At 46.7% G+C, this 27830-nt stretch overlaps 1 protein-coding gene and 1 long non-coding RNA gene across 3 annotated transcripts in view; both read right to left on the reverse strand.

Moving 5' to 3' along the window:
* On the reverse strand, positions 1 to 27539 carry LOC140607448 (uncharacterized). The gene is made up of 3 exons (XR_012009457.1): positions 27452 to 27539; positions 22296 to 22437; positions 1 to 941 (listed from the first exon to the last, which is right to left on the reverse strand). It is a non-coding gene; the product is annotated as an uncharacterized lncRNA (long non-coding RNA).
* The window catches only part of ASIC2 (acid sensing ion channel subunit 2), a 995000-nt gene that overhangs the window by 432971 nt on the left and 534199 nt on the right, over positions 1 to 27830 (reverse strand). The gene's annotated exons all lie outside the window — the stretch shown is intronic.

The raw sequence follows: 27830 nt of genomic DNA on the forward strand, positions 1-27830 counted from the left end.
CTTCTGCCGTCCAGGCCTGGCCTTAAACTTGGGCCAGTTTTACATTCCCAATCTTGCACCGGTTCTTAATAATAGCCTTCATTTTTGAAGTATACTTTAAGTTTGCCTCGTACAGCCACATCCATTTTCTCACCTGATTTTCTCAATAGCCCAGGGAGGTGGGAATGTCCACTGTTATGTCCATTCCACAGACAAGGAGTCAGGGGCCAGGGAATTACAGTGACGTTGGGTCTAGGACTCTCACCCAGGGCTCATGACTGCTCACCCTGGTTATATGCTTGTTCTCGATCTGGTTTTCACACTTCCTCCCCATGCTACAGGCGGCATCCCAGGGTGCTGGCCTTCCACCCAGTACAACCTCTCCTGTCCCGGAGCCCCAGCCAGGATGGGCCTGGCCATGGGAACCCAGAGTGAGCAGATGGTGGGAACACACCACAACAGAACGTCTAGTTCTTGAGGCTGAGATGTTTTCCTTTCCTTGACTCCACTTCCCCAGTGAGCAGTGGATCATCCCCTGACAAGACTAAAAATAAGTGACGAGGAAGGACTCAGACAAATGGGGTTGGAGTCTGTGGGGAGTCGGCAGGGAGGTGGGAGTGGGCAGGAAGTCTTTAGGCTGAAGGAAGACCTGTCAGAGAAGAAAAACCACTGCTGAGTGGGGCCTCCTGTGTTCCTGCGCCACACAGATCCTCACGGCTTCCAGCCGCCTGGAGCCTGAGCTGATTCCTTCCGTCCCCAATTAATAAAACCGATGTCACCAGCCAGTGTGCTGCCAGCATGGTGGTGCAGGCTCCATCAAGCTGACCATCTGCTTTGAACTAGTTTTCAGCTGCCCCTTTGACTGCAGTTTTGCTGGAGTCTTGTCAATATGGGTCCCCCGATATAGCCACACATCTGGGCTGTTTCCAAAGGAGCTGGAGAGCCGTTAACCTGAAGACGATCTGTAAGAGCACAAGGTCAGACAAGGTCACAGAGTATTGCTGTGTTTGCACCGGAGGGAGTGGGCAGGGCTCCCTCTCCTGACCCAGTGGGGTTCTCTGCCAGCAGCAGGGATGAAGCTTCTTCCAGTGCTGGCTCTGCTCAGCTGGTCAAACTCATCCAAGTCACTAAACCTCTCTGGGCCTTCATGCCATCTGCATGAAGACTGGGATTATAGGACTTTACTGTACTGAAGCCAGGAGGCAGATTGGATACCTTTTCATTTCCCTTCCCAGGGCTATGGCTCTTGGTACTATGATTCTGAGACTGTGTTCCATCTTATGACGTACTAATTGGAGGCTGGAATGAAAAGGAAAGGCATGCCAGGCTAAAAAGTGGTCCCCTTAGATATCCACATCCCAATCCCCGGAACCTGGGAGTGTTGCTTTATACAACAAAAGAAGCTTTGCAAGAGTGACTAGTTTAAGAATTTGGAGAGTATCCTGGATTATCCAGGGAGCCCAAAGTAACCACAGCGCTTCTTCTTATAAGAGGGAGGAAGGACCAGAGAAACTTTGGACCAGAAAAGGTGATGTGACAACAAAAACAGATATTGGAGTCATGTGATTTGAAAATGGAGGAAGAGACCACAAGACAAAGAACATAGGCAACCATAGAAGCTGAAAAAGGCAAGGAGTCAGATTGTCCTCCCAGAGCTTCCAGAAAGTACCAGCCTTGCTAGCATCTTGACATTGGCCCAACAGATCTGATTTCTGACATCTGACGTCCAGAACTGGAAGAGAATGAATTAGTGTTGTTTAAACCACTGTTTCTGGTAATATGTTATGGCAGCAACAGGGACTGATATACCAGGACTAATCATTCATAGGCAAAAAGAATGAGATTATATGACCTAATTCAAGGCATGCAGGGAGGCTACCCCATCCAAAAGCCACACTTGGGGAGATGCTCATCAGAGACATAGCTTTGGGCCAAGGTGGTGACATCCCACTGAAATGCACTCCCCTTAACAGTAGCATAGGTCATAGAAATAACACACAAGCCACAGAGGTCATTAAAAGTTTTCTAGTAGCCTCACTAAAGTGACTAAAGCAGGTGAAATTTATTTTAATCATATATGTTTTTCAATCCAGTATATTCAAAATATTATCCTTGCCAATATAACCCTAACCAATATAAAACATCTCACTGAGACATTTTACTGGTTTTTCTTTTCTTTTCTTTTTTTTTTTTTTTTGGTAGTGTGTCTTTGGAATTGAGTGTCTATTTTACATTTATAGCACATCTCAGTGTGGACCAGTCACACGGGGCTCTGATTTGAACTTGGGTCCAACTTGTGCAATTCTAAAAGGTTAAGAATGTCAACTCCTAAGAGCAGATCAGTTCATCAGACTCTTTCTAATTGACCCTGGGTGGACAATGGGCCTTGAGAAGGTGATGGACATGACAAGCCTTCATAGAATATACTGTAGACACAATTATCAATAGTCACTCAGGGTCGAGCCAGTAGCTGGGGAGAAGCAGGGCTAGAATTCAAGGGTGCTGCCTTGAATGCCTTCCTGGCCAGAGTAGGAAGGAGACAGTGAGGCTGAGCAGAACAGTTAAGCTCCAACTGCGTACACTGTTCTGTAACTTGATTTTATTTACTTACTGATTATACAGTTAGTATGCCCTGCACCCTTCAATGTTCTTTAGCAAAACTTAAACAATATTAAAATTAGTAGATATTTACACAATGCTTTATTTAGGTCGTTTTCTCTTTCTTTAGAGCTAGCAAGGCATGTGAGCCCCCACTGGTCCCCAAACCTGTCTGTAGCAGAGTCCAGTCAGCTCCATACGCTCTACCTTGCTGTTTCTCAAGGGTCCTCAGTGTGTCAAGGAGTTTGCTTCAAGTGTCCTCGGGAGACAGACTAGACACAACAGAATTCAGGGACGTGGGGGATATTTTGGAGTTTAAGTATTCAGTGTGAAATGCCTGACCGAGGGCCTGGTGCAATGGGTAGGTGCCTGTCCTAGGAAACCAACTACTTTGTGGTTGCTGTTGAACAGCTGTGGTGACCTGACCAGAGGCTTCCAAGGTCATGCTCCAGAGTGGGCTCTGCTGCATCCAGGCCCACCTTCCTCTCTTTGCTGCTGCCCTGCTCTTGACTCTGTGCAGTATCTGTGGCTCATGCTTTACCTGCCAGCTCAGAGCTCCTTGTCTCTTCCCCTTCCAACGTGATGCAGCCCCACTGACTCAGGCTGACTACCTATCAATTGGCCCCCAGAACCTCTCTCATCTACTCTTCATCTCAATCCAGGAAGCCCTGGACACAACGAAGACCATGGCTGACACCTGGCTGGTGTTTTTGCATGCCCAGTAGTGTTCTGATGGCTTTGCCCGTACTGACTCCATGTTGTGGGGACTCGTATGATCCCTGCTACAGAAGTCACTAAATTACAGAAAAGTTAATTAACTTTGGAGAGATCATACAGCTGTTGTGGGAGAGTCAGCTTTGAAGCAGGCCAGCCTGACTCCAGCTTGACTTATTTGTGGCATCAAATTTCCTTGGCTCACACTCTTGGAACTTGGTCTAGGTCCTGACATAGGATTTGTCCACAGAAGATGGTGGAGGGAAAGAATGGAAGAGTTGCTTTTATGACTGACCCCAAAGGTCAGAAGATCTTCATAGATCTCTGTTGGGAATTAATCTGAAGGGGCAGACTGCGGGTGGGTATACCTGTTCTCCTAAGGTGATAGCCAAAAATGCCTTGATATGCCACAGGGCCTGAGGAGAGGACCAGCAGCCTGATGGGCTCCCTGGATGTTGACCTGTGTGCCTCCTGGATGCTAATTCCTCAGTGTCCTGAGCAGTGACCCAGAAGTGGGGGAGCTGTTGCCATTCCTTCCTATCTTCACCTGCTGGCTCTCCCCCACAGCCAGCTGTTGGGATGCTGCTCTGGAGTCGGGAGGGACCATCACTGAAGGAAGAGGGCTGAAGACCAACCTGAATTTTGTTTCTCTTCCTGGTCAGCTGCCAGGAAGGAGGTGGGGTAGCTTCAGTCATGGCCTGGTTTTAGGCAGGGGTGTGGTGGGAGAGAGAGACACAGGTGTAGAAACACTGGCCTTTTAACCATTCCTCACTAGTGAAAGGAGTCCTTTTCATTTCCTAGGAGAGGTTTACAAAAAGCATCTGATGTGAGGCTTTCTTTCCAGGTAGAGAGTAATTCACTCTTAACCTGTGGCCAGGAAGAAAGTTAAAAAAATTAAATACCAGGACCTGTGGTGGTTTTCTTTTGCTGATGAGGTTAAATTCAGAGCCTTCTGCTGGGCATGCCAAGTCCTCCAGGAGGCATGTCTCCATCATCACCTCTTGTTCCATCCTGCAAGGACAGAGCTTCCTCCGTGCTGATGAAGCCAAGGCCCAGAGAGGTTAAGAAATCTGCTCAAGGTCATACAGCTAAGTGCCTGGACAGCTAAGAGTAGAGTCAGAGTGTCTAAGTTCCAATCCTAGCTTATGCATTTACAAGCCATATGACCTAGTGCAAGTGACAACCTCTTTATGCTGTAGCCTCCTCATTTGGACACACACACAGAGGCAGAGACACAGGCAGAGGGAGAAGCAGGCTCCCTGTGAGGAGCCCGATGTGGACTCGATCCCAGGACCCCGGGATCACAACCTGAGCCAAAGGCAGATGCTCAACCACTAAGCCACCCAGGCGTCCCTCATTTGGAAAATGAGAACAGTAATAGCTCTCTTCCCATAGGGTTGTTCTTCCTTTTTTTAAAATTTTTTTAAAGATTTTATTTATTTATCCATAGGCACAGAGAGAGGGGCAGAGACACAGACAGAGGGAGAAGCAGGCTCTATGCAGGGAGCCGGATGTGGGACTCGATCCTGGGTCTCCAGGATCACACCCCAGGCTGCAGGCGGCGCCAAACCGCTGCGCCACCGGGGCTGCCCGGGTTGTTCTTCCAATAGGGTTGTTGTGAGCAGTAAATGAGAACATGTACATTAAGTGCTTGGATACCATGCCTGGCACTCAGAAACTTCTCTGTGGAGCTTAGTGATCAGTTAGAAGGTTAGAAGTCAATTTACAGAGTAAGAGACAGAGCCAATATTGGAAATTAGGGGCAACTTGGTCACTAATTGCCCTCCTTGTTTGTCTCTTGATAAGCCATCCTGCCTCCCTATGACACTTCCACCTCCAGAGAGATTGGTACATTGTTAACCTCCACACCTTTCCATAGGCCATCACCTAGTCTTGGGAAGCCTCTTTCTTTTCTGCAGGCTAATCAACACACAACACACAAACACTTTGCAAAGTACAATGTGCATAACCTTCATTATTGGCTTTATCATAAGGGCCACATCTGTCAGATTTGGTAAACACTTTTTTTTTGAGGGCTAGATACATATTTATTTTTAATGCATTTTCTTTTCAAGCCCTAACTTGTGGTTATTTTTGTACTTGTGTTCTTTTGCTACATTTGGTGAATGTTATTTGATTTTTATTTTTAATTGTGGTAAAATATACATAACATAAAATTTATCATCTCAACTGTTTAAAAATATACAATAAAAGATTGTCCTGTAAAGAATTCTTTCACAATCCCACCACACCTCTAAAACTCATACCCAAGCCCACCCAAAGCCTTTAGCATGGGCCAGCCCTGCCCACCGTCAGTACCTTGTGGAAATGTTTGGGTATCCCAGCCCACTTCAGAGTGAATGTCCCAGGCCCTGTGGCCTTGTCCTGGGTCTCTTGATCCATAGATGCGGGGACCTTGGCACCCTGGCCTCTTTCTTTCTTGGGTCGGACACTGAGCCCCTGTCAGCATTTTCACTTCCATTTGGTCTGGGGACTCCTCTCTCTGGTCTTACCCAGATGCCTGGGTCACAACCTCAACACCTGCTTAATGAGATGATGCCCTTGACCACTATGTCCTCTACCTTCTGGCCCCTCCAGGGAAAAGACCACATGCAGTTCTGATGGTTCAGAGGTCCAGAGTTCCCACGCTGGGAAGCTGTGAGGATCCCATGGCTGGTCCCGTCTGACTCTTGGGCAAGGTTATCTGTTTGGCATGGCCCAGTCCAGTCCCTGACTCTGTTAGCTAAGAGCCACCATTACTGATGGCTTCTTCTGAGCCAATCCCTCTGCAGGGAGTAACACATGGTCTCATTTAATGCTTACCACACCCTGAAGGCTGGGTATTACTATCCCCATGATACAAAGATGGAAACAAAGGCCCAAAGAAGTGAAAGGACATATCCAAAGATGCATAGCTGATCAGCTCTGTCTGACTCCAAAACCAGTACTTTAAACCAGAAAGAAATGGCCCCTGCTTCCTCACTTCAGCCTGCCCACCCTCATCATCTCCTAGAATATCTATTGAAGCCTATGACCTGTGGTTTTTACCTCCACTTTCTCTCAGACTTAGCTCATGGGCCCTGGATATTGGTACTTCTTCCCGTGCCCACCACTCCATCTCTGGGACATCAGATCCCAGTCTAGGGTAGCCTCCTCAGCTGAATTGGACAAAGTCTCAGATCTGACTCCACCTGTAGACAAAAATGGGTTCCTGGGGGGGAGGGCAGAGCACTGTGAAGCCCAGATTTCCTGGGTGTTCACTGACTCACCAAGCATTCATTGAGAACCCCCAGGATGGTATCATGTTTGGTAAATGGGGATTTAGGTCCCTCCGTGCCCAGTACTTGGAGGACCTATGCGGGTGCTGAGTATTCAAGAGACTGGGAAGTTCTGCCTTCCCCCCAAAATAAGAAAGAAAACCCACTCTAATTCAACTGTCCTAACTCCTAACTGAACTACCCATTCCCAGTTTGCACATTTCCTTCTAGACCATTCAAACTCATATTTTAAATAGCTGTATTTATAATAAATACATACAACTTTTTGCGTGTGTTTGTCATTTAAAACCACCCTTGGGCCAAACCTGGCCCACTATCCATTTTTATAGATAAAGTTTTATAGGTCACAGTCACTCCCTTTCCTTTACATATTGTGGGTGGCTGCTTTCACACTGTGGCAAAGTTGGTACTTGCAACAAAGACTGTAAGGTCTGCAAAGCAATAATATTACCATGCGACCCTTTACAGAAGAAAAAAAAAACCTGCAAACCTTTGATTTAGTCTTGTAAAATTTCCCATATTATCGCAGAGTCTTGCTGGTTGTATTAATTAATGGCTACATGACACTTCAATGAGTGGCCTATGATTTTTAACTCAGCACCTCTCAAGTGATCAGATAAACCTGCTGGTCCAGATCATCTGCAAGGAAGATCTCTGTGCTGATTGATTTCCTCAGGGGAAAGTTTCCATACGGATTCTTAGGGCAAATCATCTGGCATTATCACCAGGGGTGGTTGGAATTCTGTCCCTGTCGTGTTGTGTTTGCTTGTTGTGACCCTGTTTTAGGACTCTCCTGACCCTTGGCCAACTGACACTCCCCAGCTGGACCCGGAATCTCTTACTGAATTTCTGTTCTGAGGGACCTGCCTGCTTAGTTCACAAAGAGCTGTTCTTTAGCACTTGCCCTGACCAGCCATGCACCCCCTCACTCTTCCACCTCCACTTCCACCTTTCCAGCCCTCCTCCCTGCCAACCCTCCTCTACACAATAGCATTTCTTGCCATTTCTTCCAACTCATTTCACTCATCTCCCATTTGCAATTACCACACCTTCAGAGGCACAGGCATCCAGACCAGATCTCTTGGTGAAAGCACAAAGAGGGGCATGGCTGGAACACACACCCACACCCATCATGGGGAAGGGGCAATCCATCATTGGATTCCTCTCCTCGGGCCCAACACTATGCTGGGCACCCAGGCCCAAGAGCTGCTTGTCAAGACAATTTACGAATCTCTGCCCTCAGCCTCGCTGTTGTCTCTGCCTGCAATTCATCTTGCTGTTTTCTACATCCTCTGGCTCCTCGGAAACTTTCCACATACTGGCTTCTGATTTACTGCATGCATAGACTATTTCTATGGGAGAACGGCTAATAAAAAAGGAAAAACTCTAAAAATGGATTTTTGCTGAACACTACTTGCCAATGAGTTTCTTTAATTGCAGCATTAGGAACATATGCAATTACTTTCATTGAGCTGATTTGACATAGTAATTTGGACCCTAGAGGAAGCCGAGTCAGTCTGAGAGGCCAGGTCCTAGTGGTTTGGAGCCACTGGCCAACAGATCTCAACCCCCTCAGCGACTGACAGCTATTGGCAGCCTGGCCTGAATTTAGAGTCCCCGTATGATGCTTCACTCCCCTGAGAGCACCTCTGCTTATGATCACACTGCTCCGCTTAAGATAGAAGGGAAGCGGGATACGAGCCCATTTTAGGGAGTTCATTCATTTTGAGTGTCTTCCTTATGAGGGAGCTTAAATTTCATTCCCTCTACTTTTTTCCTATTTGTCCTATATTTGCCCTCCAGAAAGAGCTAAGCAAATCTGATCTTTCTCGTAGCAGATTTTTGGATTTTTAAGGATTAAAATCCTGTCTCCCTGTAAACTTCTCCTTCCAGGGTAAATATTTCCAGTTCCTTTAACTACTTTTCATTTGTCATTGGTTCTTGGTCCGTTGCCAACAAAGGGCCTTGCTAGAAGTGGCGATGCCAAGAGTGTAATAATAATGTAGCCAACACGTATTAAGGGTGCATCATGCAGCAGGTCTGAAGGGGCAGCAGGTCTGAAGGGGCTTTACGTTCTGTGCTGTGTTGAATCTTCACGCTGATTCTATAAGGCAAGTGCTGTTACTGGTCCCGTTTGCAGATACTGTGCTGAGATAGGAATAAAATCCCAGGAGTTGTGACCTGGCACTGTTGCTTTCTAGTTTGAACACATTCATCCAGGGAGTTAGCTTCATCTCTAAAATGAGGATAATGAGCTGTAAGTCCTAGAGGTGGTGAGAGTTCCAAGACAAGTATGCACACAGCATGGATAAGGTCAGCGTGAGGTTTTCCTGGGTCCTTTCCTGTGAAGGATGGCCCTTCAGTCTATCGGTAACCTTTCCACGTAGAAACTCAGAAAATCAGACTCTGCATCTCCTCTTGCCCAAATCACGCTCCCTTCATGAAGTGAACACACCTCTCCTCTCTGTTCCATTCCGGCTCTTGGTCCTAATTGAAGTCCTATGCTACACTGAGTGAGGATTCTTCAGGATGTGGCCTGGGACTTGGGCTCGCTTCTAGTATTGGCACAGGTGCAGTGGTGGAGCAAGGGGCCCCCATGCGCATAGCCATAATCTGTAATCCATTTCACAGGTGTGTCAGGGAATACCCCCCAACCCCTTTGCCACAATTGTCAGCTCCTTTAGGAGCGGGTGGCTGGTTTGTGGATTGTGGGAAGGCCACCTGGATAACTGCTCCATGGGTTCCTCTCCCCCACATTGGGGAAGGAGGGTCAGGTCCCACGCAGCAGCAGTTGCCAGCCACGGGCAGCTGAATTCTTTCCAGTACTTCGACTTTTTTATGTCAGAACCAGTTTTCCAAATGAGCAGTTCTAGAAATACAAAACAAGCTGCTAATTTAGTAGCTACTGACTTCTTTAAACAAACACTTCTGAGTCTGAAGTACAGAGGGGAGCATTTTGGCAAACACGTGTAGTCACCGGGCCCAGCAAGGAAAGGGCAATCTGGCTTCTTATGGGCTGGGGCACCTGCCAGGCTGGGTCACACCATGGCTGGACATTATTTTCCCCTTTGATGTGTACTGGGCTGGATGTTCCCAAAGGGTGCCACAACCTCCTTTGGACTTCCTGTCCTTCTTGTCATATGTCCGCAGATATGGTTCCCTGACACATTTTATTTTAAACATCTTATTTTGAGGTAATTGTAGATTCACATGCAGTTGTAAGAAATAATGGCAAGAGACTCTGAGTGCCCCTCCCACAGTCTGCCTTCCAGGGTGTCCTCCCGTCTTACACAACCATCCTGTAGTGTCCCAGCCACTGCATTTGATTCGTGACACTTTCTAACCCTCAGCAGCCTCCATAGCATCTCTTCTCTCCCCTACCTTCCTTTTTCTTTCTTTCTTTATTTCTTTCATTCTCCTTTGCCTGCCTTTGGTGTTTCTGCTTTCTCTCACCAGCTCCCTTCTTCTTCCATTGTCTCCTCTCTTATATGGTCCTTTACTGAAGTTTTGCCAGAAGCAGTGCTCCCACTCTAGCTTCACCCTGAGCATGGGTGCACCTTCACCTTGCTGGGAGACCCTATCTTTCCTCCCAGAGGGTGTTGTCACACTGTCTACCCTGGGGCAGGGCATTAGCTGGAGAAATGATTGCAGGGCATCCCATTCAGAACCCATTAAACTCAAGGAGCAACAGAGGCTCCAGCATGGGGTTTACTCATAGGATTAGCAGCAATGGTATTGACCCAAATGGCCCCTCCATCACCCACTGACCATCCACCGTAGGAGTTACTATACTCAAGACTCTACTCTTATAGACAGGACCATTTTTGCAGGCTACCTGACTCCATTTTCCCTTGAATGATCTCCCCCTTCACAGATCTTGTAGTTTGGACAGCAGAAGCTCTGAAAGGAAAGGTCTGTGAGTCCCAGGGCCAAGCAGTTTGGTGCTGGGGTCAGGAACTAGCATTCTCATGCCTTATCCAGGACTCCTGTCACCCAGTAGATAGCCAGCTGTTTTTCCCCAGCCAGCACAGAGAGCAGAGCCCAAGCCTTCTGAGACCCGAGAAATGCCAAGACCAGCCTTTGGAGCATCTGCTCTATCTGGGGATCAGTTGGAAGGACTTGGCCCTTTCTCATGCTCAGGTTCCTTTCCTATGGGTCCCCAGAGATACAGTGACTTCTGATATGGGGCTACTAATCATTGACTGCTTTGTCATGCATATGAACAGTGCCGTGGCACCTAAGGCTCAGTGTTTAGAGTCAGATCTTATAATCCTGGGACATTTCTAGACTGTGTGGCTTTGAATGAGTCATTTTATCTCATTTGTCTCCTCTGCAAAAGGAGGCTAACAGGACCTTCTTTGGTGATGTATCAACAAAATAAGGTGTGCTGGGTTCAGGCCCTGTTGTCATAGGAAGTGCACAAAGAATAGAGTCGGCATTAGAAAGTCTTTGGGGTCTGAGATGCAACACACTGTGCCACACACACACACACACACACACACACACACACAGGTCTGGCATTGGGAAAGCCACTGGATCAGACATGCCAGATTGCACCGTAGGAGCAACAAGAGAGGGGCTTATGGCAGAGCTGGTGTGGGCTCTCTGGAGACTGTAGACCTTTGAAAATATAATATAGCAGGCAGCCCGTACTGCCCACTTCTGAACATTCTGAACACAGTTTTCTCTGACTGAATTTTCCCTCTAGTGCATTATTATTTCACCCTAAGACTTAGCTAAGAAGATAGAAACCAGGTGATGTCTTGGGTCTAGGCAGTCACCCCAATCACTCACAGGAAATCCCAGACAGGTGCAGGGACCCACTGTGCACTTGAGCCTATCTGCACTCTTGCCTTCTCAGGAGTCTCCAGCCAAGCAGTTCCCAAGCCTACTTGTGCATCAAAACCATCTGCAAAGAAGGACTGAAATAAAGGCTCCTTGTGAGTGAAGCTGAAGTCTGCAGATGGCTGGAGCTAGAGGAGGCAAGCTGAGTGTCCAGAGCACAAAATCTAAGGAAGCACCTGCTCTCAGGGTCATACAAGTACAGGAACTGCACCTTCCTCTTGATCTGGCCCTGGCTTGAGACACAAACTTTCAGAACCTCGCCATAGATTGTGGTGGGCACTCGGGCGGACCCCAGACTGCCGCCCTATTTGACTCCTGATCTGAGCAGCTCAGATCACATGCACCTTTGGTCCTGGTTCTGTTTACAGAAGCTTCTCTGCTTCTCCCAGGGCCACGGCCATCTCTGTCAATAATCTCATTTCCTGGGAAAGCAAGAGGGAAAAATAACCCAAATCTGGAGGCTTTTCCTCTTTGACATCGTTTTTCTCAGTCACTAAACCCAGTTAAACCCCCCCTTACTGCAGGTGGAAGTACAGCTCTCTGGGAGCTCACATGGCTCTTGTGTCCCTGCTTCCTGTGTCTTTAGAAAACCCAGGGTGAGGGTGGGGATGGCAATGCTCTAGCACTCTTTATTCCTTTCACTAAATACGTACGGAGCATTTCTTGGATGCCAGGCTTTCTGCACAGTCCTGGGGATGGAGGTGGCCTGGACAGAACTGACAGTCAGGGGGCTGTGCCGCTGAGCACACAGTACACTCCTGGAAACGTGGTGAACCCTGTGACAACAATGCACAGGGAGCCAGGGGAGGTGGGGGGAGGGCAGGGTGCAGCTGACCATCTCAGGGATCAGAGAGCAAAGCCATTCCTGGGATGCTGACACTGAGCTGAGGTCTAGGGGTGAACTCACTGCACCTGAAGGGAGGAGAGAACATTTTTAGTACAAAGAACAGTATAGTTTGGGAGACGAAAAGAGCTGAACATGATTAGTTGAAGGCACAACAGGGGCAAGACTGAGACTATAAATGGGACCACACAGGTAGACCAGGTCCGGAACATGTGAACTTCATGGTCTTTTCCTAAAGTACCGGTCAAGTCTCATAGAACTTGGGGCTGGTGGCTCTATCTGGTGACCTTTCTAAGGACATTGCTGGCAGTACTGTGGCTATCAGACTACAGGGCAGAAATGGTGGAAGGATAGAAAGCTCAGGGCAGAGTTTGGGAAAGAGAGCACGATGGCTTGAACCAGACTGCTGGAAGTAGATGTGAAGTTGGATGGATGGAAAAGGTCTGCTCAGAGCCAATTTCTCCAAGAAGCTTCTCCCCTACTCCTGTCAAGACTTAGGTGGCTGGCTGCACATTCTCTTTGGTCCCATCGTGCCTTGTGCCTACCTCAGTCAGAGCCCCTCTCATGCTGCCTCTGTGTCCCTCATTCAACTGTGGACTCTGGAGAATGGGAACTACTCTTATTTGTAACTCTAATCCTGAGTGCCTGGGGTGTAGCAGTTCTCAGCCCACAGCTAATGAACAAGTGGCATGGTATAGTTCTGAGACTTGACATGGCTAATAATTCCCAATTATCTCCTGAAAATTCAAGTGCTCTCCTTTATAAGAAGCTACTAGTTTAGGAAGGGTTTAGGTGGCGGGGGGCAGGGGGGCAGGGGGACAGTTGCAGATCAAGATAGAGTTATTGTGGATTATTTTAATGTTGTGTTTCCTGGTGGGCTCTAAAATTCCTGAGAATAAGACCGTGTCTACTTGTTCAGCATTGTGCCCTGCACTCAGCAACCTGCATGCCCCCCTGTAGATGTTTAATAAATTCTCAGTGAATGAATGAACGAACTTCCTCCAGCCTTCCCTAAAATGCTGTCTTGCTCTGGGGTGAACCTTCCTGGTTCTTGGTCAGGAATCCAGGAAGACCTTCTTCCTCGTGGATTCCCCAGATGGGTACTTGGGAGAAAAGGCTCGAAGGGATATCTCCAATCAGCAGCCCCCTTTGCCTTATTCCATGTAGGGGTCACCTTGGCACATATAAATAACAAGCAATTTTCTTGATGCAACTTGTTTTTCTCATTTTTAGAATAGGAGGCCAGGGGAAGGGCCTGAGGGGAAGCCTGATAGACCTCTAAGGATTGGCCTGGAAAATTAATCAGTGAAAACAATCCCAACTCATGGCTGCCCTGAAATAATAGAAATATCACTGAGAATCCTGATTCTTAACTAAAATACACTCAGCTCTCCTTCTTCTGAAGAGCCTATCCCCAGGCTGGGGGAGTGAAGAGAGAGGGCAGGAGGAGCCACTGTGCAAGGCTTATACTTTACAAACCACATTCCACATAACCTCACAAAAGCCCTACAAGGATAGATCTTCAACACTCTTTTACAGATAAAGGAAAGGAGGCACAGAGAGGTTAAGTCACTTGTTCAAGGTCACACAGCTAGTTATTAAAAGCCACTATGAGGCCAGTTATAGGCGCCCTTCTTCTCCATGGGAGCCTCCACAAGCTCTGAACAAAAGAAACATGATAAACAATCCTACTGGAATAAGGGAGTGATCACAGTGGGTTGGTTATAGCTAAAGAAAGTTCTGTAGGGAGGCCAGGCACAGAAAGCAATTCTTACCCAGTGAGTGGTATAATACCAAGAGAGATAAAGAACGATGTGCGCTTAGTGTCTTTCAGTTGACAAAGTGCTTCCAGGGACTTATGGTGCTGATATAATCATCCCATCTTTCAGATGAGAAAACTGAGGCACAGAGATTTAAGTAATGTACTCACAGTGATTTAACTAAGGCATCAAAGTCAGGGCTTGAGCCCTGCATTTTGACCCTAAAGCCAGGGTACTTTTCCCTCTATCAGGCTCATGAAATCTGGGGTCCCTGCCTTCTGGGGTGGGAATGCTCCCTGGGAAATTGTTGAACAATAATGCAGAGCTGACTGCGGTCCTGAGACAATGTGAGCTTCGCAGCAATGTCGTCCACAAAGAGCTAAACATCAAAATAGTTTGGAACAAGACAGGAAGAAATGTAATGTGCAGAATGTGGATGCCATGCTCCTCACTCAGGGGCAGTGAGGAGTGGGGAGATTTGGGAAGCTTTTGGGTGATGACATGTTATGCCCAGAGATGCATGACTTTTCATGAGATAGTGGCCTGCTCAGAGGCACTGCCCTGGAAGAAGGAAGAACAGAGAAGCCAGGACTGAACAAGTGTTTGTGCAGAAAGAGGCAGGTCCAGGGGAGGATAACAGGGGACCAGGCTTGTCTGCATAGAGCCCTTCCCCTGGTCATGGCACAGTTGGACAGGATTTAGAGGATGTGCAGAAAGTAAGTTCGGGAAGTAGGGCACTGGCATTCCTGGTGGAAGGTACATGATGAGTAAAGCAAGTGCATGGTTTTACTGGTTCCTGGCTTATAGAATTGGCTGGACGACTAGAAGACAGGGTAAAGAAGGAAAAGCAGGTGTGCTGCTTAGGCCTTCTTGTCTGCAAGTGCTGGAAACCCAAGTCAAAACAGCCTCGTGGGCATGGGTGGTGTGCCTGTCCATCCATCCCCCCTTCTACAGCCACAGCCCGGTTTGGTTTGGGAAGGCAAGGTCAGAGGCATCCATCCTTCTCCACACTCAGTCCCAGTGGTCTAAGTGGGGTTTCACAGGCAGCTTCAAGCTGAGGAACAGGACCTGGGCCTATGCCAATTGACAAAACATATTCCTCTGATGTGATGGGTTGAAGTCATATGTTAAAGGCCTAGCCCCCAGAACCTCAGAAAGTAACCTCATTAGGAAGCAGGGCCATTGCCAATGTAATTAGTCAAGATGAAGTCATACTGAGGTGGGGCGGGCTCCCAATCCAGTATAACCAGTGTCCTTATTGTGAAGCGACAGCCGTGCAGAGAGAGCACCCCATGTAAACACAATGGCAGAGGTTGGGCTGATGCTCTACAAGCCAAGGAAGAAGCACAGAACAGACTCTTCCCCACAGCCCTCAGAAGGAACTGCCAACACTTTGATTCAGGGCTTCCAGCTTCCAGACTGAGGCAGCACACTTCTGCTGTTTTTTTTTTTTTTTTCTGGTAAAGATTTTATTTATTTATTATTTATTCACGAAAGACACAGAGAGAGAGGCAGAGACATAGGCAGAGGGAGAAGCAGGTTCCTCACAGGGAGCCCGAAATGGGACTTGATGTGGGACTTGATCCTGGACCCCAGGATCACACCCTGAACCGAAGGCAGACAGTCAACCCCTGAGCCACCCAGGTATCCCTGTTTTTTTGTTTTTTGTTTTGTTTTTTTTTAAAGATTATTTATTTATTTATTCATGAGAGACACACAGAGAGAGGAAGAGACATAGGCAGAGGGAGAAGCAGGCTCCCTGCGTGGAGCCTGATATGGGACTCGATCCCAGGACCCTGGCATCACAACCTGAGCCAAAGGCAGATGCTCAGCCACTGAGCCACCCAGGCATCCCCACTTCTGCTGTTTAAAACCATAGTCTGGGATACTTTGTTATTGCCATCCTAGGACATAACCATACCCGGTGACACTGGTTCTGGGGTGGACACAAAACCCAAGCTGATGTAACCAGAATGACATCTCACTTTTGCAAGTGCCACCTATACACATTTGCTCACTTTCTGTTGGACTGCCCCTGGGGTTGGGGCCATTGCTGCCATTCTTGTCACCACATGGGAAAGACTTTCTATGAGCAGAAGCCATGGAGAGGAAGATTTGCTGAGAGACGGGGGCAGGGGGAAAGAAGCCAGGTCCTGGTGAGGTGTTTGTAGACCTGTATCTAGACCTCATCTGATGCTGTCCCTCCTTCTCAATTATTAAATTACCTGAGTCAACAAATTCACTTTGGACTTAAGCCAGTGGAGTAAAGTTTTCTCCAACTTGTGGCAGAAGGAGCTTTGACTTATATAGTTTCATTTAAAAAAAAAAAAGGAAAGGAAAGGAAAAGAGCTTTCTGCAACGAGGCTGAGATTTCCTGCAAATAAATGGAGGGAAGAACTAGAAGAATGGCAGCTCCAGACATCCTGGCAGCTGTGTTAGGCATACACCTGCTGCATTTTTCTAATCCTTTTGCTGGGGCTTCCTCCTGTGACAACAACATGGCAGCACAGAGATGTCATGCCAAAAAGACATGACATGACCAACATGGTGCCTACCAACTCTGGGATCACATCCTTAGAGTCCCAGGCGAGAATCCAGACAGTTCAAAAATGCCAGGGAAGTGTTTTGGATGGCCCACTCCAGATCACTGCAAAGGCCTCCTTAATTATATAGCTTGGAACTTGGCTTAAAAGCTCCTTTAGGGTCTATTCTGGGCCTGACATGCTGAGAGTCCTCTGGTGGGAAGTAATAGTTCTATGGGCTATTAGAAAATGTTCAGATAAAAGAGTTCTTTGGTCAAATAACTTTGGGAAACCTTGGATGAATGAGTTAGGCAGATCTCTGCAGGACTTCTCAGAGCCTTTAACTTGTTGATGTAGGTTGAAGTGTCCAGAGGAAGGGGAATGTGTGTTGCACTTTTGAAACTTATCTGATGAGAAAGCACTGTTATCTCAGAGTATCTAAAGGATCAATTTTCCTTATGACATAATTTGAGAAATACTATATCCCATAACAGTAAGGGTCGTGTTTCTTTCATTTTTGTTTCATCGTCTGTGGCTACAATAGTATATTGCATACGCAAGGCATTCCGAGGAATCCCAGAAGCTCAGTGTTGGAAGGGGTCTCAAAATTTACCTGGCCCCTCAATATTCCATGTGGTTTGGGGATGTATTTGAGGGCTGCGCCCACAAGTCTCCGTGATGTTACCACATCTGTCCTAATTAGCTGTTCCAGTGTCAGTGTAGTGCCTCAGAGACACATGGTGACCTGGACAAGAATGGGTCTCTGATGCCTCAGTGCTTCTGAAAAGAGGCCACCCCATCTGCATCGATGGCTGGTGGCACCTGAATACCCAGCGGAGCTCCTTTAACCTCACAGTCCCAGGGGAGCTTGTCTGACACTGAGCTACAAGCTTTTCTAAATCCCCGGGGATTCCGATGCTGTTAATGGCCACATGATACCAGCTAAACAAAAATGACTTTCAACATTTAAAAAGAATCCCAACCAGTCTCAAAGCCATCCATTGTGTCTGGTTGTGCTCAGGTCTTGTAGGCTGTGTTATCCTCAATCTCGAGCGTTTCTACTGCTCTAGCACCAGCTTGCAGACGTGCCAGGAAATACAGATGAGGGGACTGGAGAAACCAGCGCCACACGGGACTCCAGTGACCACTTTGCTCAACCCCACCTTGCTTTTATTTGTTTCTTTTTTACAGATGAAGAAACTGAGAGGCCCAGAGAGAGAAAGTGACCTGCCTGAAGCTACACAGCAAATAAGCGTCAATGTCAAACTTTGTCAGCGTCAGTATCCAGGAAGGAGTTAGATAAATGTTTCCTAAAATGTATTTCTAGAAAACACTGGTCTTTTGGGATGGTCAGATGTGTATTGGGAACACAAACACTATATTCAGTATCATTTGTTTGAAGAGTACGTTGAAATTCTGTAATAAAGAACCCCGATGAACTTCTATTTAGCTCAGTGTTTTGCAAATTTGTCTGATCATGGAACTTCACTTCCCCTTTTCGTAGAAGGCCATCCTAAAGAATTACTTTGTCGGAACTTCTATTTTGAGGCTGGTCTTTGGGTTCATCTGTGTCCTTAAGGCACTGGGCAGGGTGGTGGGACAGGCAGACAGGGAGTGCGGAGTGGGTTGGAAGCTTCAAGGGCCAGGAACGAGAACTTCGACACAGGGGAAGACTGGGTGGGAGTATCTCTGGACTCACGGCTGTCCCTGTTTGCCAACTGAGTGGAGAGTTGTGGGGCCAGAGGAGGAGAACTTCGGGAGGAAGCAGACACCAAAGACTAAGTCTCAGCGTGGAGGAGGACGCCGGTTCAGGGGCTTCCAGGCTATTGTCAAGATCTAGGGGTGGGGGCAGGGGCATCCAGAGGGCATTGGCAAGATAAAACAGTGACTCCAAGGATGGGGGAGGTGAGTTACATGGACACAGATACTCTATATAAAGGGTGCGGTAGATTAGAGAATTAGAACCTAATACCTGAGAAATGGGAGGGTGGCAAGAATAAAGTACAGTGTCATCCTAGAAGGTAGTGTGGACGTTAATTGAGTAGGTGTTTCCTCTCTGGCCTGAGCACCAGTGCCTTGGGGAACACAGACATATCTCAGGCACCCTGGAGATCCGGGGAGATGTGTAGCAATTAGGTGTCCATCTTCTCCAAAGGCCTCTTGAGGGAAGCCTGGGTATGCTGCATAGAAAAGTGAAAGCCCAGTAGAGCTGTCCACTAGCTTGGAGCAAAGGTGGTTTCCAAACTCCAGACAGAGGGCAAAGACAGTTAACCAGTCCTTTAGCAAGTTCCAAGAGAATGGCAAATTTTACCCACAGATTGCCTGAATACTCAGTGTCCATGGCTGGACTGGACCAGATTCCAGGTTCATGGAATGGGGACAACCCCAGTGACCTCTATAACCCAAGTTGTTATCATTCCAGCCATGCCACAAAACCACTCCATGAGCCTCAGAATCAAGTCCTTTGAATCTTGGTCCCAGTGTTGATGCCTTTAAAACGAGTTGGTGTTATTCTGTATGTTAGTAAATTGAACACCAATAAAAAAAAAAAGAAAAAAAAATATATATATAAAAAATAAAATAAAAAAATAAAAAGAAAAAAAAATAAAACGAGTTGGCCTCAATTATTTCTTTATTTCCTTCTATGACTTTTTAATTCTCTGGCCACACAAGTAGAGTGCCTGTGGGTTGACCTGTCTGCTTGTGTTCCAGGTTCCACACATCATTCTCCCTTGTTTCTTTGTAGATTTAAGGGGAGTCTCTCATCCTAGAACTGTAAAAATGGGAAATTGCAGTTCTGTCATGAACTTACTTTATAACTCAGGGGAGGCACATTTAAGAAATACAGCTTTCCTGAGGAGGCAAAGCCATAATACCTTGTGAGTCAGCCGGATTGGAAGCCTCCCTGGGCATCGTTGTTCCCGTGGACAATCTCACTGGGTAATTGGGAGGGTCAACTGGACATGCAAGCCGTGGATCAGGCATATGCTCTGTAGTGTGCTGTGCACATGAGAGGGAACGGTGATGATGGTGACGATAAAATCGCTGGATTCTTGAGGCAAAAGTTGTGATGAGAAAGCAAGTAAGGTCACTGGAGGCAAATGTTTGCCTCCTCTATTGAATACTGCTGCTGCTGGAAATCAAGGCTGTGAGACGGCCAAGGGAGCTGGAGAAGGTTCAGTGTATGCACATCTCGGGAGGGTCCTACCTCATTCTGCAGGCAGCAGTGAGGGACTGGAGCAAGGTTTCTCCTTGGAGCCAGCACTCTGCAAAAAAAATTGGCTGAGACTTTGCCTCACTTCACTCCAGTAATAAAGGCAACCCTGTTGGTAAAAAACAGAGCCTTTGGGTCCAGTCTTCTCTTGATCTCTTGTGCTTTGTTGCTGGGCCCTAGAGCCTACACATTCTGCCTTTTTAAAGTTTAAATTAAAACTCTTAGAGGTCAATGAGTGGTTGGAGCTGGAGAAAAGCACCAGCAAACAGTTTGGAAAGGACCCTGGACTGAGCCCAGCTCTAATCCTAGTTCTGCTGCCAATGAGCAAGCTCGGGGACTTGAGGAAGCCACAGTTTCATCATCTGTAAAACAGAGGTTGGGCCTAAGGACACGACAAGCTCCACGTTCCAGGATTATATGAGAAATGAGGAGAGAAATCATACCACACTCATCACATTGGTCCCTGAGCTCAGGGAGCTTGAGACAAGAGGACTGCATGTCAGACACACCAGCAACAGCCTCCATCCCCCAACCCCATGGAGAACAGGGAAAGTGGCATTTAAGGAGATGCAGCTGGAGCTAGGGAGGAGCTATTTGTGCTTTCCAAGGGGTAGACCCTCAGCCTCAGAAAAATCCCCTAAGAACTGGGCAAATGGGGAAAAGGAAAATAATAATGACAGCAGTTAGCTTTAATTGAGCACCAGGTTCTGACAGCCACCTTTCCACCCCTTCTCTCTGCATTTCCAGGACTTGTTTCCAGATATTCACCACCTCATTTCTGCTCCTTTTCTGGACATATGCGTATAGCAGTTCCCAGAGCGAAACACTGTATTCTAGTTGGGGTCTAAGTAGTCTTGACTGTCAGACAGCTGCCTTTCTAACCTGGACACTCTACTTGTATTGATTTAGCTTCAAACTGTGGTTGCACATGTCTTATGCAGCTGCTACCTCGCACTCGTGGTGACTGCTTCACTTCTGGCCAGCTAATCAGCCCCTCCCCTGAATGTTTCCTTTATCATTACTGCAAATCAGCTCTTCCCATCCTGTCCTTGTGATTGATTCCTGGGCTCAATATTTTAGAACCTGAGATTCATCTCTGCTAAATTTCATCTTATTGGTTCAAGTCCATTGTTCCTAGCTGTCAAGAGAGTTTGAATCTACCATATTAGCCTCCATTCCCAAGTTTGTGTGGTGGTGTAGGTGGTGGAGGGTGGAGTTGGCTGGGTCGGAGCTCGGAAGGCTGGTTGCTACAACGAAGCCAGGCTCAGCTCGGTAGAGAAGGTGGGGGGAAAGGTAGACTGGAAAGGTGGGGTTCAGGAAACAGGCCTGGCTCTAGGCTGGGATTGGATGTGGAGAGGAGTTCAATGGAAGACATCTACCATGTGTGAGTAAATTTGGGTTTGGTGAATGCTTGGAAGATGATTCAATATGCCAGGTGGGGCACATCAGCCATAGTCCTTGGAAGGTGTAATTCTGGAGGTTGAGGGCACTAAGTGAGACCCAATCAGAACTGAGAGAGGAGAGGCATGAGTCCAGGGCTCTGAGAAGAAGGAGTGCTACCAGGGACTAAGCATGGTGTTAACTTAGATTGTTCTTGCTCCTTCCTCTTACATCCAACAAGCCATCCATTGATTGTACCAGTTGATCTCTCCATGCCTCTGCTTCTTCTCCAGTTTCAACGTTTCCATTTGCTGTTGTTAACTGATCTCCTTGCATCCTCCATATGATGCTATGGGATCTTCCAAGCATATAAGTCTGGCCATATCGCTTCCTGGTTAAACCCTTTAATGGTCCCGCACTGTCATTAGTACAAAGTACAAACTTTTTTAGCACATTACAAAGACCCTCTCTGATCTGGCTCTTGCTACTTCTTCAGGTTCAGCTTAAGCCCCATCCATCCCAAATGATTATTAGACATCAAAAATTGCTAGCCTTCCAGACTTAGTGCATTCTGATATCTCTGGCTGAATTGCCCACTAATCCTTCTTTTCTTCATCTCTGAACTCTTTCAACCTGGTATAGCTTTCTCATGGAGGCTCTCTTTGAGCCAAAGTTCCAAAGCTTGGGCTACCCCAGCAACAGAGGCAGTAGCTCCCATGACTCATGATATTTTATTAGGCAGTTTGTCTCTCCCTCACTAGATCATAAACTTCTTGAAAAAGGAATTGCGTTTTGTTTACCTCTACATATAATATGTGACCAATAGGCTTCTGATGAAATGGAAATGAATATTAGGGTTTCCAGCCATGTATTTATTTGGGGAGGTGGTTAGGACAGGGATCCAGAATATTGGGGTCTAGGAGTATAGGTTGGAGCTGAGACAAAGAACAAAGATGTGTGTGTGTGTATGTGTGTGTGTGTGTGTGTGTGTGATTATGAAAAGTATCATATTTGGGGCCAACAAACCAGAGGTTACACTGCTACTTTATAGCTATGTATCTTTGGATAAGTTCATTGATCTCTCTGAGATCAGTTTTCTCATAGGTAACATGAAGATAGTGATGGCCAGCTCTGAGATAAAGAAGTTAAAAAATACCTCACCCAGTGCCTGGTATGCTGCAGGTACTCAATAAATAGCTTGCACTTGGTTATCTTGGTTGTTATGTGGAGCAAATGCAAGGCAACACACCAGCTGGACAGGACATCATCTTCTCTGTAGGAGTCCAATTGTCATCAAATGGCCCTTTAGTAAATTAGAGCAAAGGAGGAGACAGGATCTAAATAGCCAGACCCATTAAAGACTCATCCTGAAGTCCTCACTGGGACAGCTGGTTAAGCAGCTTGGACACTTGAGCAAGCTGCTCAGGACCTGCCTGCTCTTCCTCTACAGCCCCGGGGTCTCACTCCCCATACTGACTCTTCATTCCTGCTCTGCCTATAGTGCTTGTGTCAATCCCTAAAATTGGCTGTATTTACAATATTGCTTCCTGGCAGGCAGGTGGGGGCTTCTGTGATTTCAGTTTATCTTCATTAGCTACTTTTGAAATGTATGCGTTCCTCTAGAGACCCTATGCTGAAATGGAGCAAGGGCCTCAGTCCAGCCTTATCAGCAACTCCCCAGTCAACCATCACTCTGAGGGTCCGTATCCTGAGGAGGTGACTAACTTCATCTCATCGGTTTTAAGTTTCAAAGGTTGATATTTTCTGATTTCCTACCCAGATTCTGAAGTTCACTCTCTTTGAAGAATGAACATCCTCTTACATTCATTTTTCATTATGTTCATTATGGCATCCACTTACACCAGGGATCAGCAAACTTTTTTCTGTAAAAGGCCAGACAGTAAATATTTTAGACTTTAAGATTCTTATGGTCTGTCCCATATTCTTTGTCATTTTTTTCAACCTTTTAAAAATATTAAAAAAATAAAACAAAAAAAATATTCCTAGCTTCAGATTGTATAAAAACAGGCCATGGTCTGAACATGGCTCCAAAGTAGAGGTTGCTGACCCCTGTCTCATACCATTCACTAAATAAATGCTTTCATAAATGTCTTTCACCATCCCTCTTACCTTTTGCTCCTTCCCTCTCTCCTTTTCTCTTTTCCATCTCTTTCCTTCCTATTATCCTCTCCCTCCAACCCCTCTCCTTCCTCCATCTTCCTCCCTCCATTGCTTCCTCTCTCCATCCTTCCATCCCTCTTCCTCCCATACAACATTTACAAAGCATTCACTAGGCTTTGGGTGCCGTACTATGACCCAGGGATATGAAGATGAGTAAAACAAGACCCCTTTTCTCAAGGAGTTTTTAATATTTGAGGTGATCAAGCCTGTAACAGTAGCCAGCAAAGTGTGCTAGCATAAAATGTCAACCTGGTTGCTTTGACAACATGCTGTAGGACTGTGGTAGGAGTATCAGTGATACGTGTTATCTCAGGCCACTACATTCAGCCCAGCTGAGAGACACAGGAAGAGGGCCAGCCTGGATGGTGGGCGGATCCCAAGGGGATGGGTTTGGGAACTAGACCTCAAAGCGAGAGTCTGCCTAGCAGTGCTCCCAAGCAGAAGAAACATTTAAACAAAGAAGTGAAGACAAGAAAATCAGAAACTTGTTTGAAGAGAATAATTCATAGGAAGTCAGGTGGGGTCCAGAACATTCTTGGAGGTGGGATGATGCAGCAGATAGACCACAATCTCTGGAGTCAGAATTGGTTCAAATTGCAATTCTCTCACTCACTAGTGGGGCCTCTGGGCCAGTTCTTGAAGCACCCTAAGCTTGCTCTTTTTGATTTGTGAAGTTAGAGACAACAGACAGTGCCTTTCTAGAGGGATGCTGGGAGGAATGTGCGAGTTAGTGAACATAAAGTGCCTGGCACAGAGTTAGTGATCAATAAATGTCAGCTGTTCTTACCAAGAGAAAGGAGGAAGGTGGTAGTGAGGGTGGCAGTAGAGGCTGCTGGTGCCAGATCACGCTTGCCTTGAACTGACTTTGGACTTTAATACATAGGCAATGGGGATCCTTTAAAGATTTTAAGTCAGGGCATCAGATTCGGTCTGCCGCACGCTCTAATCTCCTTTCTGACTATGGACATTGGCAACATCTAAGGGGCAGGTTAGAGGATTCCCAGTTCGCAGAAATGACCTCTTCTTCTTCAAGGTCTACCAGCTTATGAGCAGCAGACCTGAGCCTGGTCTCCTGAACTCAAAGTTCTGTTCTCTTGCCCTCCCACACCGCTCGCTAACCAAGTAGCAGACAGCATCACGCCAGCCTTGCCCCGGTTCCAATTAGCAGACAAATCAGAAGTGGCTGGCGAGGCTTCAGGCTTTGAGCCTGCTGCAGTCATGTTTATCGTTCATCAGAGGAAAGAAGTGATGTGCCAGGCTGGTGAGTCAGACCCCCACAGAGGGAAGATTTAAGTGATGTGGCCTATGGAGCTGGTCCTGGGGACTATAATTTGGATTGTCGACTATGCTCAGGAATAGAATATTTCAACAATTCACTGAATATGGTCCTTGTCCAGAGAGAGCTTTGAGTTCTTAAGGAATTGGTGAAAGCAAAGCAAGCCTGGGAGCCTGAGGGATGGGTTCCACACCCAGCCTTGCAAGCACTGCACAATGGGGAAAGCACATCTTGTTTTTATTTCTCAGTTTCAGTCTCCTTCTGTGTAAAATGAGGAGTTTGGGAAAATTCAGATTAGTGGTAGGCAATGTTATAATGAGATTATGGAAAAATTCAGATCTTTTCTCTTTTAGCAGACCTCCAGCCAAAGGGAGTGGCTGGGGCATAGTAAAGACAGTAGTACAGAGTGTGTTTGAGTCTGGGCTTTTCCCATAACTGGCTGGGTGACCTGAGCTTTTCCAGTCCTGTTTCTGCACCTGAGTTTTCATACCTGTGTGCCAGGTGGGTAGGGCCAGAGCAGAGATCTCTAAATGATGAATTGTGGGTTAAATTTGACTTGCAGATGAGATTTATTTGGTTTCTGGAAAGAGCACTCTCTTTCTAATTCTCATCCATCCATTTAGTGAGCCAACATTTTAATACAGGGAGATTTCACATCCAGTCCTGGATTCTTAACTTCTCCTGGAAAAGCAAAAGGCTTAGCCATACTGGGCCTCATTCATACTGGAAGCACACACTGGAAGTGGAAAACAATGGCTCTGTTTGGACTGGTGTCTACTGCCAGTCCCACCCGGCCCACAGCATGCTGGACTCTTTCATGTCACCTGCCTTTGGAAGCATCAGAGCATTCAACTCTGAATAAGGGCCTGTTAACTCACATTTTTCTGACCATAGGCACAGATATGCCATTCTGCTTTCTGAGGCTGATTCTCAGCCCTCTTAGAGGCCATACACCTTCCAGAGTTTTGTCTACTTAGGTGACTCTATTAAAACACATAGGAGGGATCCCTGGGTGGCGCAGCGGTTTGGCGCCTGCCTTTGGCCCAGGGCGGGATCCTAGAGACCCGGGATCGAATCCCACGTCGGGCTCCCGGTGCATGGAGCCTGCTTCTCCCTCTGCCTGTGTCTCTGCCCCTCTCTCTCTCTCTCTCTCTCTGTGACTATCATAAATAAAAATAAATAAAAAAATAAAAAAAATAAAACACATAGGAATTATCTGTTTTTCACGTATAAATTTGCATTAGCACAGTGAATATGCTTTTCCAAAAACATCTCCTCTGGGAGATGCTGACATGCTCCCCTAGGGAATATGAGCCTTCCTATCCTACCCATTCCCTTGCTGAGCCGTCACCCTGAGACTGTGGTGGTCACCCCAGTTCTTTGGTTCGTCAGCTATACTCAGACTTGAATCTTCATAAAAAGCAGAGGCAAAGCCATAAGTGCAAGCTATGACTCTCCAAGACTGGATATTTCTTTTACTGAAAGCTGTCCTTATTTCTGTCTTCTTTCTACAGCTTCAGACACACATATCCAAATTCTTCTCCAGCAGCTCCTTTGGATAATAGCTGCCACCTCAAACTCAGCATGTCCCAACTAAACCCATATTCTCTTCCATTCTCCATGTCTCTGTCCTTGCTCCCTTGCTGTCCCTATTTTAACAAACGGCACCTCCCAGTCACCCAAGTCTGAAGACAGTAAGTTGTCTCAAGGTCTTCCTGTCCCTCACACTTCCTAGACCATGAAATCCAAGCTCTAGTGACTCTACCTCCCTGATTGTGTCACTTCTTTCTAGTGTCACTGCCCATATCCAAGGTGAAGCCACCACTGTCTCTTGCCTAGACTCCTGCACAGTCTTCTATTTTGAAGGCTATCAAAGGCTATCTATCCTCCCTGATCCAAGCCTACTACCCTCCAACCTAGTCTCATCCACACACTGGAGTGGTCTTGAAAAAACCCAAATTTGAACACAGCCTGAAACTTTTCAGGACTCCCAATAGATTTTGGGTAAGGCTCCAAGTCTCTGACAAGGCCTATATATTTCTACAGGATGTGGGCCCTCTCTGAATGCAGTAGGTGTGGAAGAACCTCCCTTCTTGAAAGGCTCACACTCCCCAAAGAGAAGCGAATCAATGCTTCCAGGCAGTGGCTAGTGGAGCTGAAGCAGCCCAACCATAGTTGTCGGGAGGCCCCATTAGACAAGCTAACCTAGGGCTCTAGGAGCTCAGCCTGACCCAAATCAGTGTGAAAACTTCCAGCTACTCTCTGTGCTGAAAGAGATGGGCCCTTTGGTTATGGCAAGTTCCTTACAAGTCACCTTGTAAGGTAGAGCCTCTAGAAATCGGCAAAATGTGAATGTATTGTTATTTTGACCTGACAGCAGAGATAGATGCCTCCCTGTGTCTCAGTTCCAAGACAAGCTAGTCATCACTGTAGACAACCTGACCCTTGACTGGTTGACCCTAATCTTAGAGCCTTAAGACTAAGGATTAGAATATCTTCCCCCTTATTATCCGTGTTCTGACCTGGTAGTAGGCCTGGAGAATTAATAAGTTTAAGATAGATGAGTGTTTAGAAAAATAAAAGAAGAAAAAGATAGATGAATGAGTCCAGGAGGAAGTGAAGGGAACCCACCAGATTTTTAAAGAGCCCAAGGTCCTCACATGTTCTAGTCTCCCTATTCATCCCAGCCTAAGCTCATGTTCTAAGATGCTCCAGGCTGTGTTCATGTCTAGGTTTATCCTTCCAACCTGACCCCCTCTCAGGCCAACCTTGTGATGCACCTGCTGAGACAGCTACCATTACTTAACTGCCACCACCATTCAGAAAAGAGCCCATTAACATTGACCAATGGGAGGGTTACCTTTTTCTCCTGAAGAGTGTAGGCTATGAGTGGGATTCCATTGACAATTATCAGTGCCAATAGATAGCCCCTGCCTCTACCTCTACAGATGGGAAATCTGAGGGCCAGGGAAGGTAAGTGACCTGGCCAAGGTGACAATGGTGGGCTTGGCTCCAGAACCAGGTATCTCATTGTCCAGTCTAGTGCTCACTGCATTACAAATAGGTTTATTAATCAGTTCTACAAAGTAATGGAATGCATCTCTTTAATATCAACTTTAACACACATGGAGGTACATAGGTGAAGTGGGTACTGGCACCATGGGACTGGTGTGGGAAGAAAAAAACTAATCTGAGTAAGAGAAGAATACTTCTGTTGTTTTCTACTGCATCACTTTTAG

This window comes from Canis lupus, chromosome 16 (genome assembly GCF_048164855.1).
Source record: "Canis lupus baileyi chromosome 16, mCanLup2.hap1, whole genome shotgun sequence".
NCBI lineage: Eukaryota > Metazoa > Chordata > Mammalia > Carnivora > Canidae > Canis > Canis lupus.